Consider the following 14,728-nt stretch of genomic DNA (forward strand, 5'->3'; position numbering starts at 1 on the left):
TTTATATTGTACAAATTATGACCCGGGGGTAGAGAAGGTATAACAAGGGGTTAATCTTGTAAAGAACTGCATGATCAAAGCTATTCAGGTAAGCAATGTGGCCCAAGTGCCTCTTGTAATATATTTGTGTGAATTAAATGCTATTGCAATATATGTGATAGTCATCATATTTTACAGGATATTTGAGAAAATATTAACTTCAAATCTGTGTAAAAGCACCTTTAATAATGCACAATCTCACCATTTGAAAGAATAAACAAACCTTGATCAAAAATATATTAATGAATGAAGCATAGAATATTTGATTATACATGTACTTTTATTACTAACTTACAAAATGATGTTTTATAGGTTACATTATTCACAAGAGTGCAAAGTTATGATGACCATGCAGAGACAAGATACCATAACAAAGACATGCAAGAAGAAGGATGTTCACTCAATTTTTCAGATTAATGTGTCAGATTGATCGTAAGTCATCTTATGTTGGACAAAACAATCAGGACGTTCATCTGGATCACAGCTAGTAAGTAGTTATTTGAATGAAAAAGATTTTACTCTTCCTACGTATACTTCAGATTGGAACCTGAAAATGAGAATTAACCAAGTATATGTATTTTTAATAAGTAAACAATTCATGTTACTTAATATGACGAACATGATCTGAATTTTTAATGTATCTTTAAATTTCACTTTGCACAAATTTATAAGTATTTTTTATGCACTGAATCTTATGACAAATTAAAATGTTTTATCATCAATTTTTGCAGGCACAAATTAAAGTATTGACAAAACCAAAGATTACCTGGTAGTCTGCAAATGGAGTGGTCATTGGATGAGCCAGACAACACCATTTTCATCAGAAATTTTAGGATGAGACTAGTCACTTGATCTCCATCTTCATTCATAGATGACTGATGTCGACATTTTCTCACTTCTGTTTCATGTCTTTAATACAACATGGACTCAACACTTCAGCATCAGTGGGCGCTTGACTTTTATAAACATTTATTCCTCTGAAATTCATATAATATCCTTTAATATAGGACATATATAACAAATTATTTATCTTGTAAAATATTTTTAAATTTTACTGAATTAATAAAACAATGAAACAGTTCAAACAAACTGGTTTATCCTATAATTTAAAACTGTTTTATGTTTGAAGTAATTTATAATTTTACTGTTAAGATACCTAAGGATCCTCAGACAGAAAGGATAACTCTTTAATTTACAATTTAATTCATAGTCTCAAAATGAAGCTTGAAATTTCAATCTTTTCGAGCAACAATTAATTTTCATTTTATCATGATAATATTTATAACTTCTCAATGTCCTTCAAGGTTGTTTGAATTTCTCAGAAAGGTCTTATAAAAAGTCCCAATTTTTAGTTTTAACTTATTAAGTAAAACTAGGATAAATAGCAAAGTTAAAATTTGTTTCATCCATATAAGGAATTCATTATAATTACATGGCTGCCTAGCTGGGGATCCAAGAAAACTTCACCATATCAAGAACTCGCAATATCGATGTTCGTTCTGAACATTTAAGTTTTACTGACACAGTAAAAGTATTTCAAAATTACTTTGCCTATTTTATACAGTTATAATAAAATAATTCCAAAGTATTTTACAATTTTAAAAACAGTTTTCTCAATATTCTAGCACAAATAAATAATTTTTAAAGATTTTAGTCTGTATTTATTTCTTAAATATAAATTTATACTTAATACATACTGGGACCATCCCTTGACAACAGGCCGAGACAGAGATATCTCAGCCCTGAGGACGAGACAGCCCTACTTCCCATTCGTGTCTCGCCTAGTCTAAACAGGGCTGATACACTACTAGGTATATGATATAGGTGAATTAGGAATATACATGTTTGTGTATTAGGAAATTGTCAATGAATATTATGGAAGGGAATTACCGCCAAAAGTCTATGTATCTTGCTTTTATTCTTATTCTGCCTACTTCTTTATGCTTTGTTATTATTGTAATTATATGTCACTTTATTGTTTTCGTATTCGTCTTTATTATATTACACTTGAGCTTTTATCGTTCTTTATATTGTCCTTACTTCTATGTTGCTTTATTCTTGTGAATACATTCTACTTTCTTTTAATTTGATACTGTTTTTTAAATAAACTATCTTGATTATCTCGATTACGAACGTAAATTCAATCATGTAAACAATGCCGCCTAGCGTTATAATGCGGCACTAAATTCAATGAAGACGAATGTAAGTTGTCCGAATTTAGTGCCGCATTATAACGCTAGGTGGCAGGGTGTTCGCTATACGAATGTTGGTAAAAATAGGTAAGCAAAACCGAACCGGGGTTATTAAAGATTTTTCAATTTTCTGCCTTGATACTTTATCAATCGAACTTAAATTTTCAAATGATGTTTGTTATAAGTTCAGGTATGTACCCGATATTGCCATTCCCTCGGAAAATGGTAAGATTAATTTCCCCTGGAAGACTGACTACATAGTGATGCTTCCTTCGGAAGACTATTCAGTGAGACTTCCCCCGGGGAAGTTTCAATATATAGCTAGTCTTCCGTGGGGAATCTAGCTGTATATAGCAATTCGTCCCCCTTCATAGCAACCCCACCCCCGAATATTTTTTTAAATTGTAAAACAATGTTTATATGCTAACGTATTCAGTTTTTTAAGAAAAGTTATACGTCCTACACGAATAAATGTTTAAATGAAACCATTTAATAGTGGTTAATAATTAAATCATTTTAACCATTTAGTTTAACATAGATAATCTTCCCGAGTACAAATGGATAATGACCCCCCCCCCCCCCCGGATGCCCCTCCACTCGGGTGCAATCGCCCGCGTGGCACTGTGGTTACGGCGTCTGCTCTAGGGTCACGAAACACAGTAGTAAGGAGTCAATCAATACGTCGTGGGTTCGAATCCCACTATGGGACGTGGAGTTCGGTCCTTCGGATGAGATCTAGAGCGTATTATTAATAGTAGTAGTAATAGGTGCTGGCCCGATAAAAGATCCCCCACTGCACAATGGCTATATGTGCCGAGTATATAGGACAAATTTGCAGCTATCCACCGGCAAGAGGTGGTTTCTCCATTTGAGTTAAAAATTCTCCAATTTAAAGGGACGTTATACAATCATACCACCAAGTCTCAATATATATATACTGACTTCCGTCTGTACGACCTCCTATGGGGTAAGTTTCACCGGTAGAGGGGAGGATGCCACGAAACATTTTCCTAAACGTAACATACTTTTTACTACTGGAAAAGTTCAGCGAAAGGCTTGTTGCCCCCATCCCTTACACTTTTTGTTGCAGTACTAATCACATGCTAATACAATGTAGTCAATTCATATATTAAAGTAGTCATGTACTTAGTGGCATATGTACATATGAGTTATATTTGGTACTGAAAAAAAGTTGACGACCCCCCCCCCCCCCACCATCAAATACAGAATTTTTAAGTTTTAAGATTTTTTTTTAACTCTCCTGAGTCCTAGCTGATGTATAATACGGTGTGTACTAAAAGATATTTCTTTTCTTTATTAAAAAGTGCTATTTCAATATAAAAATTAATGCATGAAAAAAGACTGGGGAGTTTCTAGTATGCCTGGGGTGTAGCCTGGTTCCAACTTTGCCTACCAATAACACTCCTCAATCCTTTGCAAAGCCCCGTCCCTAGAATCACACGCAGGAGCAATTACTATCTGTCGTGAAATAAAGTTCAGTTCAGTGGAACCAGTGACGGATTTAAGGAGGGGGCGCATCCAGCGCCCCCCCCCCCCCCCCCAACCCCCTAAAATTGTCAAAGTTAACATAAATCACAGTTTCGTCTAGAAAATGTAAATATGCCTACATGGTAGACCTCATTTTTACCCTACAAAATCTCTAGAACCCAGGGGCTTCCGGGGGTTCGCCCCCTGAGCCCCCACCAGGACTTTGCCCTTGACCTACTGGGAGCCTCAAGGCGGCCTCCAGACCCCTTGCCTTCTTTTGGCGCCCCTCTAACTTCAATTCCTAGATCCACGCCTGGGAATGTCCTGAAAAACAACTCAATTTATAAATTTATAAAGGGGCATCTAGAATCAAAATATTTAACATTTTTATGTCAATTAAACTGTAAAGCGGGAATTCAATTATCCAACAAATAACTTTAGTGGAGTGATATTTTTTCAGGCGAGAGAACAGTGACGTAGCATCGTTTTTGAAAATTCAAGCTATCCGCTGAAAACAACTTGACAAGCAAAAAAAAAAAACAAAACAAAACAAAACAAAAAACAAAAAAAAAAAACAAAAAACCAAGGAAATTGTCCAAACTTGAAAATACATAGGCGTCGATCGGAACCGCAGAGAGAGAGGGGGTCTTAGCCCCCACTTTTTCCCAAAGTTAGACTTAGTATAACATTGAACATTACTGCGTAGGTTTAGCTCCCCCCCCCCCCACACACTTTCCATGGACTCGATGCAGCATAGGTTTTAAATGTGGAAAGTGGTGATGTTTTGAAAAAAAGAAATTGGCACTGAAATTTGAACCCCCCCCCCACCACCATCACCACCACACACACACGATATAGGATTTTTGTGTTTGGACAGTGGACATTTCTCCTTTTTTTTTTGCTTGTCAAGTTTTTTTTTGAAGGTCTAAAAAATATTTCTTACGCTTAACCCCCCCCCCCCCCCAGCCCCAACTTTCACTTTGCTTCCGATGCCAATGAAATCATATTAAGGGGGTGGGTGGGTTTTGGGTTAGATTCAACTTCTTCTATAGTATCAAATTTAAATGTTATCCCTACTATACTACATTAACCTTATTTGACCCTTACCCTTACAAAAAGTGGGTCGGCCTTTCAATGAGCATATTCAGTAAAGTACCGGTATATAAAGTTATGTTTAAAAAAAGAGGCCGCTATTCCGTGTGCCCAGAGGAAATAAATATGGAGTTTCCGGATCGGGTGATCGGATTCGGCCTTCAGATGTTCGATTGATAAAGTATTAAGGCAGAAAATTGAAAAATCTTTAATAACCCTGGCCCGGGTTTGCTTACCTAGTTTTACCATCACTCGTAGCGAACACCTCTGCCACCTAGCGTTATAATGCGGCACTAAATTTTGACAACTTGTATTCGTCTTCATTGAATATGCTTCATTCTTAGTGTGATTGAATTCACGTTCGTAATTGAGATAATCATTTAAGAAACTGTATCAATTTTAAAAGAAAGTAAAATGAATTAACAAGAATAAAGCAACATAGAAGTAAGGGCAAAATGAAGAAGGATAAAAGTCAAAATGAAATGCAATGAAGACGAATATGAAAACAATAAAGTGACATATAATTACAATAATAACAAAGCATAAAGAAGTAGGCAGAATAAGAATAAAAGCAAGATACATAGACTTTTGGCGGTAATTCCCTTCCATAGAATATACTTTGAAAATTTACAAAAAAAATTTTGTTGGGACTGAAAACCAAACTCAAGACATCTGCATTATTTCATACCTTGTAAAATATATCTGCGGGTACTTATGGCTTAAGTTAATATATGTAATGAACACAACCATGTTTGTGCTTTTGCATCTTGTGTCTTCACCAGGTAGCTATTTGGTATCCTACAATAAAATATTTGTTCTGAAAAATAATAAAATTTAATCTGTTAAATTGTTTTAGGGAAAAAATTATATTAAAAAAATCCATAATTCTTTTAATATGCGTTATGTACTTTAATATTGTGTGTATAGGAATATTTTAATTTTTGGTATTCTGTTATATTTGTGGGAAACAAAAATAGATATACTGGGTCTGAATTTACCTAACACTGATATTACAGGAAGTTTTGGAAGGGCAAGGTCAAAATTCATTGGTGACGTAGTTTGATGCAGACAACAAATGTTGTCTTGCACTGGGATTTAAATAAAATATCAACGAAGGATTTATGTGTTTAAAGCGTTGGATGTAAAAAAAGTCAGGAAATCTGTGGCATGTGCATGTAAGGACATCACTTGTTCACACAGAAACGACATGAAGCTTATTTTGACCGTGTGTCACAGTTTACAACAAACTATAAGGGGTTGGATTTATATGGAAAGCTAGGGAGAAACCTTAAGGTAAGACAGCATTTTTTTTTAAATATTAATACTGCTTTAGTGATATAAAAGCAGTCATTTCACTCGAGCCAAATTTGCAATAACCAAGCCTCGATTTTTTTAATGTAAAGCAAGGTGATGATGGCAATTTACTCACCCCTTATGCTGTTATATATGAAGTGAGTCATACCTCTTTGCTTTATGCAGTGTATAACCCTTTAATGAATCTTTGATCCCTTCGGTCTCAGTCTGGGTATGAAAGTTTTGTTGGAGACGTAATTTTTTGCAGTACATATACTTGGCAGTCTCGGGCGTTATAGGTAATTCGGACGTCGATAACCATAGAGCACTCCCGAACGTGTGTGACGTCATTTCCTTACTGACGGCAATGTACGGAAAATTACGAACAATGGATGACCCCCTTCCGAAGCGGTGGCCATTTTGACAATGTTAAATCCCCGTAGACTTTGAATTTGCCGCCGTGTGTATACACCGGTTGACCTCGAGGGTTCGGATAAATGCAGGAAGTTTGGAAAAAAATCAATCTTCCAATCGGATATAGGTTGAAGTCCAAGGTGTTTAGTTATTTTGAGATATTTTGCAAAAAGTAGTGACGTTCCGGTCGTGGGACAGACTATAACAGTCAGCATTAAAAAACATTACCTTGGAATCCAATTAGAAAGGAAATTTACCTATAAAAAGCCCAGCATAAAAAAATGCTGACGTGCCAGTGCCTCTTCACTTTTCATAAAGGTTCCGTCTTCTGCCAACATTATCTCTGTTAAGTCCTGATTTAATCTGGAGATTCATTCAAATGAAATAACCAGGAGGGGGAATGGAAATGTGTAAAGTTCATAGGCTGCAAGAATTGCTATGTCGCACAGTGAAAGGAATTTCACAGAAAATTCTTTTTTTAGTAACCATGGCAACACCGTTCATCGAAAACCGATGTCCTTTTTATGTATCTTAGTGTAGTTTTTGTGTGCCAAGTAAAATTGAAATCAGATCAAAACTGTAGGAGGAGAAGCGTTACAGACGCTCATCGGCCGAACGTTCGACCAACAGGTTAGCTTGATGTTGGGGATCTGACATTGGCCCAACAGTAGTATAAACCGTCTAGATGGCGAGTTCAATTGAGTGCACTTTTTATGCAAATGAGGTCAAAAATACTGGATTCTGATTGGCTGAGCCTCTGGGTGGGTTAAGGGAGTGCACTTTTTGGGGCTGGGGGATAGGTGGGTCAACCTAGTGCAGCCCCTGTGGGGAAAATAGGGGGCCAAGGGAGTACAGGCCCCCCCTGGGGGATAGGGGGTCAACTCAGTACAGTCCCCCTGGGGGATAGGTGGGTTAATTCAATACATATAGTCCCCCTTAAATACGGGGTGTTTACACTGTGTTTACATTGGTACGCTGCTACTACGACCTGTGGCATCATCTTTTTATATCCATTGCATCATCTTTTTTTATACCTGTTGCATCATCTGTAAGGGGGGCCGTGTGCAAAAAATACCATAGACTTACCTATGCATTGTGACGTCATACACTTGTAAAATTAAAGTTTCATTGTCACTTTTGTTTCTAAGAAGTGAACTTACATTTTCAGAAAATGTAGGACTATCTTTTGTTTTTTCTCTCTTTTACTATGATGATTTTCCTGCTGTGAAGCTTTTCTTGTTTAAAGCTCAATTTCTCTATGACCACTGAAGTAAACATCCTGATCAGTGATGCATTCTTTCCATGTGAATGTTGAGACCGCGTTCATTTTTGAAATCTCCTTTCTGACAGACATATTCCACAGGTAAGTTTGTCTTATTTCTGTTTACATTTCCTATGAAGGTCATCTTTGCATTTAAGCATGATTATATGGTTAATTTAATATGGTTATGTGATCTGATATCTCTAACTTACATTCATATAAACACACCCTTATTTAACCTAAAATATATTAACACATGATTAAGGGATCTTCAGAATATTATTAAGCCCTTTTGTATAAATCATGATATAATTTCATAATTCATTATGTATGTTACCCATTAAATTCAGACTTACTAAATGGTGATCAAAGAGATATTAATTAGGGATCTAATAAGAGAAAATGAGGAATTTACAAAAGATTAATCCTAAGTCATTTACTTTTTGTTTTGATTCTAAATATGTGTGATATATGGCATACATATAATTTCATTTTCACTTTTGTTTCTTGGTAATGAGCTTTTCAAAAAATTAAGGACTACATGTTGTTATATTATAGATCATTCTATAATTGAATTTCAATCAGAAAAAATATTCACTAAATTTTGGTCAAATACATGGTATCTTTTACATTTCTGTCCCTTTTGTCTTTAAATTAGTACTTTACTTACATGGTAAAATGAGGTTAAATGTGTATCACTGAATTGTATGATTTTTTCAGGATCAGCTGAGATGTTAATTCACAGGATTATTTAATGGATAGGCTTTTTGGGCATATAGCTGGATATCTCTAGTAAGTTTGTCTAGTTTTTTTAATTGTTTACATTTCCTATGAAGGTCATCTTTGCGTTTAATCATAATTTATATGTAAACTTCTATTTTGAATGTAAATACTGTATTTATCATCATTTCTTGTGATTTACAGTTGTATAACCTGCATGTAACTCAGAGTATATTTAATATTTGTTTGATGGGTCATTCTATGATTGAATTTCAATCAGAAAAATATTCACTAAATTTTGGTAAAATACATGGTATCTGTTACATTTCTGTCCCTTTTGTCTGTAAATTATTGCTTTACTTACATTGTAAAATGAGGTTAAATGTGTATCACTGAATTGTATGATTTTTTCAGGATCAGCTGCGATGTTATTTCACTGGATTATTTAATGGATGGGCATATATTTTGATATATCTGGTAAGTTTGTCTTGTTTTTTTTTTAATTGTTTACATTTCCTATGAAGGTCATCTTTGCATTTACATGTAAGCATGATTATATGGTTAATTTAATTACTGTGCAATACTTATGTGATCTGTTGTCTCTAACTTACATTTATATAACCACACCCTTATTTAACCTAAAATATATTAACATATGATTAAGGGATCTTCAGAATATTAATAAGTCCTTTTGTATAAATCAAGATATAATTTCATAATTCATTATGTATGTTACCCATGGAATTCAGACTTACTAAATGGTGATCAAAGAGATATTAATTAGGAATCTAATAAGAGAAAAGAAGGAATTTACAAAAGATTAATTCTAAGTCATTTACTTTTGTTTTGATTCTAAATATGTGTGATATATGGCATACATATAATTTCATTTTCACTTTTGTTTCTTGGTAATGAGCTTTTTAAAAAATGAAGGACTACATGTTGTACTGTGATGATGCTAAAATAAAGATGTATTTTTCTGTATGCAGTACTGACAGTTATTAAACCAAAATTGAATCTGCCCTTAATATAAAGTCTTTTAGTGTCTAAATAATTAATGTGATAATCATTTTATTTGTAATATTGATACAGTAGTTGTGCTTGTTTATTATCTATAAAATAACATGATGAACTTCTCTCATCTGGAGTTAATGTTAAAAACAATTTTTTGAGATTAAAAACAAATATTTTCATGAACTTTTTTTGACATTGTACATGTTGTATTTAAACATGCATTGTTTCACACAGTACTCCATCATATTAACAAAATGCTTTTATTTCTACAATCATCAATATGGAAGCTATTGTTTGTTCCTGACCATCTATAATTAATTCTCTATGAAGTTCAAACTGTCTGCTGTTCCTTTGGAAATACACAGTTAGTCAACCAACAAAGAAACACACAAAACTTGAAGGTAAAGTTTCAATGAGATACAATTGTAATATTTATTTATTTATTAATTTTACATATGCATGTTTATATTTTTGAATTGATAAGTAAATGATATATGATTTTTTAAATAAAGAGGGCTTGGTGGTCATGGTCATGTTTAAACTATATTGATCTCCTTTAGAAGAAGAAGAGCTCCATATAAATATATACAAAAATGCATGATTAAATTTTGAAACGAAAATGAATATATTTTTTTGCCAAATAATAGTTAACAGCTGAAGATAGCATATCTATAGAATAAATTAGATATGGCTAATTTGTTACCCCCCGTTTCCTTAATAGCATAGCTGGTAAAGATAGCAAGTTTTGACTCCAATTGCTGATGAATTTTAAATTTTTCATTTAATATTAACATTATATCACAGGGAAAGAATACTATAATGTGGCTCATCAGAATGACCAGAAAAGAAATCTTAATGACCCTCTTGACTATGTATAAAGACTGTAACCATATAACTGATGTAAGATGATCTGATTGTTTGGATTTAAAATTTCCTGGTGTTTCTACTACCCAAGATCTTCTTATGAGTGCATGGGACTGCTGTAAACCTTCTGTTAAAGCACACCTTGGAGCATGACACTTTATTCATTTAAGGTACTTTCAATATCATTTCCATGAGTTTGTGTTCTTTCTTTTTAATAATGTAGTAATGAATTCAAGTGTTATATCTCCTTTAACCTCTTTAATATGTATGCTTCCAAAATCATTATAGATCTGTCTGTAAAGTTTCTTCAGCTCTTTGAACACAAATACCCTGATTCACACTTTTGAGGTAAACATCATAGAGACATTATAAATGATTATCAGAGTGTGTATCACAATCTTGACCATAAGGTCGATTTAAATGGTCAAAGGCACAACAAATGATAGTGAAAACTTTTTTTTAATCAGAATACATAATTTTGTAATAAACAAACACTGGAAAGTTACTTAATGTCTTCCAAGAGTTCAGTTTGGACTTCCTCCATTAATCCTTATATCTTGTAATCCTTGAATCTCCAATGGTTTTATGGGCTAAAAATCATGTCTTTAACAATCTTTTTTTTCTGACAACTGTTTTCTCTTATCATCTATAAACTTGGCTTCTTCTCTAGTCAAAGGTCTTTCAGGGTAATCCAAGTAATTCTTATCCTCTTTTGGTAATAGATGGATATATTCTTCATTTGTTTCTTCTGCAATCAAGGGTCTTTCTATGTAATCTCTGACAACATTAGGATCAGGAATTAGGTCCTTTTCTGGACATAATTGGTTATATTCTTCTTGAGAAATGATCTCAATAGTGCCATCTTTTTTTTATTTTAACTGGTATACCTCTGTCTACATCTTTCTCTGAAAGAATTCTCTCTCCAAACTGAATTTTACTCATTCCTTTACTCTTTTCTTTACTGGAGGTGTTAGGCGTAACAAAAAAATATGTTTGTTTACGGTTACCCGACCGACCCTAATTTTAATCGCCGACCCAAATTTTTTTTTCGTCATAAAAATCCGGAAGTTACTGGCCGGTCAGTTTAACTTTTATATTTATCTTTGAAATCGAAATTGAAAGTACACGTACAGAAACAAAACAAGTGAGTTCAATTTCTACATCAACGAGTTCGTTGCAATTTGCTTACCATTGCGTGGCAGTTGCAGGGATGTGCAACTAGCATTGCCCAACACCCGGAGCTACCGTTTTTTGGGGGGTAGTAAAAATAAAATTAAAATTATGCATGTAAATACATGAGAAACACAAACGATATTTTCACTCATTTTGCTATTTAATTTCCAACTAATGAAAATTTTTCAGGCAGCAGGCTCCTACTGCTCTGAAATCACTTTTATCTCATCCATTTTGCAATACTAACTGACTTATTTACTTAAAAAACGATCGTTTTTTTTCCTAATCCGAATTTCCTCCATTCCTCTGTGAAGGGTAAATCCATGCAGATATCTATTTCAATTATATATGATCCCCAAATCAAATGATAGCTAAGTGTTATGTGATTAAACTTTAATATATATCAATTATACTTAATGGTTTGAAATGAAAATAAAATAATTTTTGCTTCATTTAAGATAAGCTAGATTAGTGCAATATGTTCAGAAAAGAAAAGATAATTTCTTAAAAGTTTTAAACTTCAACATTAAAAGGAATGGCTTAGGACCCTAGCTTTCTCAACTATGAACTTTTTAAAATATTAGTTTTTACAGTTTTTTGCCCCAATATTTGGACTGGTCACTTTTAACTTCGGACTAATAACGTTATTGTTGTTACAAGCCTGTGGGTTAGTACTTGATTTTTTTTATTTGCATACCCCTGAGTTGTAAGGCATTTGGCAAGAAAGATTTTATTGCCTACCACCCATATTACAAGCCCAAACAAAATTAAGGCACGGTACAATGGTAAAACTGTTTTGTAATTCAACCAATTCATGTGAATTTGTGTATTAAAAAAATTCAGTAAAATAAAAAAAAAATCCTACCTACCGACCCTATTTTATTTCAGCATGTAACAGTAAACAAAGTTATTTTTTTGTTTGGCCTTACCCATGGTTAATTTGAAAAGTTAAAATCTGAGATTACACCTTGTATTTATACCCTTTTTTGTCTATATTTAGAATTCCATCAAGCTTATATTACATAAAAAAATTTTAACTAAGACGTTTTTTTTTCTATTTTCCAGGATTCTCTAGTGAGGGCTTATGGAAATGATCTATGTCTACTCTCAGAATGGTGAAAGACTATCAGATTAAGCAAAGACTAACAGAATATCCTTTCTTGGAACACTGAAACAAGAAAATCAAACAGGATGGGAGATTCAAGAAGAACATAGATAAATATGATTTCCAACCAATTTAAGTACGATCATAAACTGTGGTTTACAGGATGACAAAGAAAGGACCCAGGATTGTATCTTTTACTGTCAGACACTGAGTATGGATAAGATGTAACCATTTATCAGACTGAGATCTAGTCAAATCAAGTATTGAAAATATGATTTTCTGATAGCATGAGCTCTTTTTATTTTTACCAATTCATATTGAAGACTGTTGTTATGTATGGGAATAACACATTAAAACCTTTTATTTTTCATCTAATTTTTACAACCCCCTAGAAATTACACAGATACCCAGATGCTGGATTTAATGTTATTATTAAACTTTCCTGGAATTGTTAATATATTTTGTTTGTGTATGTATCATGTTTAATTTTGAATTTAAAGTTGGTCTCAATAAGATCCCCAATAAAGATGCAAGTGTCCCATTATCTGTGGTTTAATAATATCTTGAATATCTTTATCATAACATATTCATCATACTAATTACATATATAATGATTGTAGGAATACACTTTGTTGTTAAGGACACTTTGTCAAGGTCAAAGCATAAGATTATTGAGATGACTTCTTTGACAATAATTTGTAACTTACAAACTTCACATCACAAGTACACAGATGAAGAATCAATAAGATATTTCTATAAATTTTTTGGATCATTTACTCCTGGGTAAAAGTTAGTTACTGAGATTACTGATTTGAGTCCTGTAATGCAATAACTTAAACATTGTGTAATAACTTATAGACTTTATAAAAATTAGGTGCAATTTCTTAGGAAAGGAATGAAATGTTAATCAAATGTACAATGATCAAGGATGTTTATATGACTATTACTATGTAATACCTTGGGTTTCTGTTAAAATCCTATATTCACTACATAGATAAAGACCTGTATAATATATATTTTAAACTATGATGAAGGAAAAAAAGGTCAAAAGCTCTCCCCTTTATCTCTTTCATATTCTGTCATACACAACAATAGATAAATTGCAGTCATATAACAAATTGATGTCTAATCAAATCCTAGAATTGATATTGTGACTTTCTGATAGTATGAGATCTTCAAAAAAATATAATTCCCAAACTTCAAAGTATCTAAATGTGACTTTTATTTTTACCAATTCATATTGAAAACAGTTGTTATGCATGAGAAGTAAACATTTAAACCTTTTATTTTTCATCTTATTTCTACAACCCCTAACAAATTACACAGATGTTTAAAAGCTAGCTTTGGTGTAATTATTACTTTCCTGGAACTGTTAATACATTTTGTTTGTGTATGTGTGTGTCCTATTTTGAATTTAATAGGTCTCAATAGGACCCTCATAAAAGATGTAAGTGTCCCGGGCCCCTGATCTGTGATTTAATAATATCTTGAATATTTCTATCAACCATTAGACTTCATGCTTACTACAAATAAGTTAGATTAATACACTTAGTTTTATAGGACACTTTGTCGGGGTCAAAGCATGAGATTATTGAGATAACTATCTTTGACAATAATTTGTAACCTGCAAAATTCACATCATAAGTAAAGAAAGATTCGGATATTTTCTATAGATTTTTGGATCATTTTTCTCCTGGGTCAAAATAAGTTGTTGTAACTTTAACATTTTGTAATAACCTAGAGACTTTATATCAGCTTTATTGGGTGGCATAGCATATTCTTTGGAAAGAATTGAAATGTAAATCATATGCACTATGTTCAAGGATGTTTAAAGAATATTACTATGTAATACCCTAGAATTCTGTAAAATTTTATTATCAATGCGTAGATAAAGACTGGTTGGAAGAATTTATGTTTTGAAATAAGGTTTAGGGATAAAAGTCAAGAATGTGGATATGACTTTTATTCAAATGGTGCAGTACAGCAACTCTGGTGATTTACATACCTTCAGTCATAAATACATGTAGATAGGTATTGGGAAGACTCCTCTAGATTTTGTAATTTTTAATTCAA

At 33.0% G+C, this 14,728-nt stretch overlaps 2 long non-coding RNA genes across 3 annotated transcripts in view; both read left to right on the top strand.

Moving 5' to 3' along the window:
• Window positions 1-467: 467 nt before the first annotated feature.
• On the top strand, window positions 468-1,050 carry LOC134256803 (uncharacterized). The gene is made up of 2 exons (XR_009989799.1): window positions 468-526; window positions 771-1,050. It is a non-coding gene; the product is annotated as an uncharacterized LOC134256803 (long non-coding RNA).
• Window positions 1,051-7,625: 6,575 nt separating this feature from the next.
• LOC134256800 (uncharacterized) overlaps window positions 7,626-14,728 on the top strand; it is a 101,957-nt gene continuing 94,854 nt past the window's right edge. The window contains exons 1-2 of one of the 2 annotated variants that reach the window (XR_009989797.1): window positions 7,626-7,881; window positions 8,500-8,571. This is a non-coding gene — a long non-coding RNA (uncharacterized LOC134256800). The remainder of the gene's footprint in view (window positions 7,882-8,499; window positions 8,572-14,728) is intronic. The other variant, XR_009989796.1, reaches the window with a different exon arrangement.

This window comes from Saccostrea cucullata, unplaced genomic scaffold, assembly GCF_032062105.1.
Source record: "Saccostrea cucullata isolate Sc308-1 unplaced genomic scaffold, CSIRO_AGI_Scuc_v1 ctg4073, whole genome shotgun sequence".
In the NCBI taxonomy this organism is placed as follows: domain Eukaryota; kingdom Metazoa; phylum Mollusca; class Bivalvia; order Ostreida; family Ostreidae; genus Saccostrea; species Saccostrea cuccullata.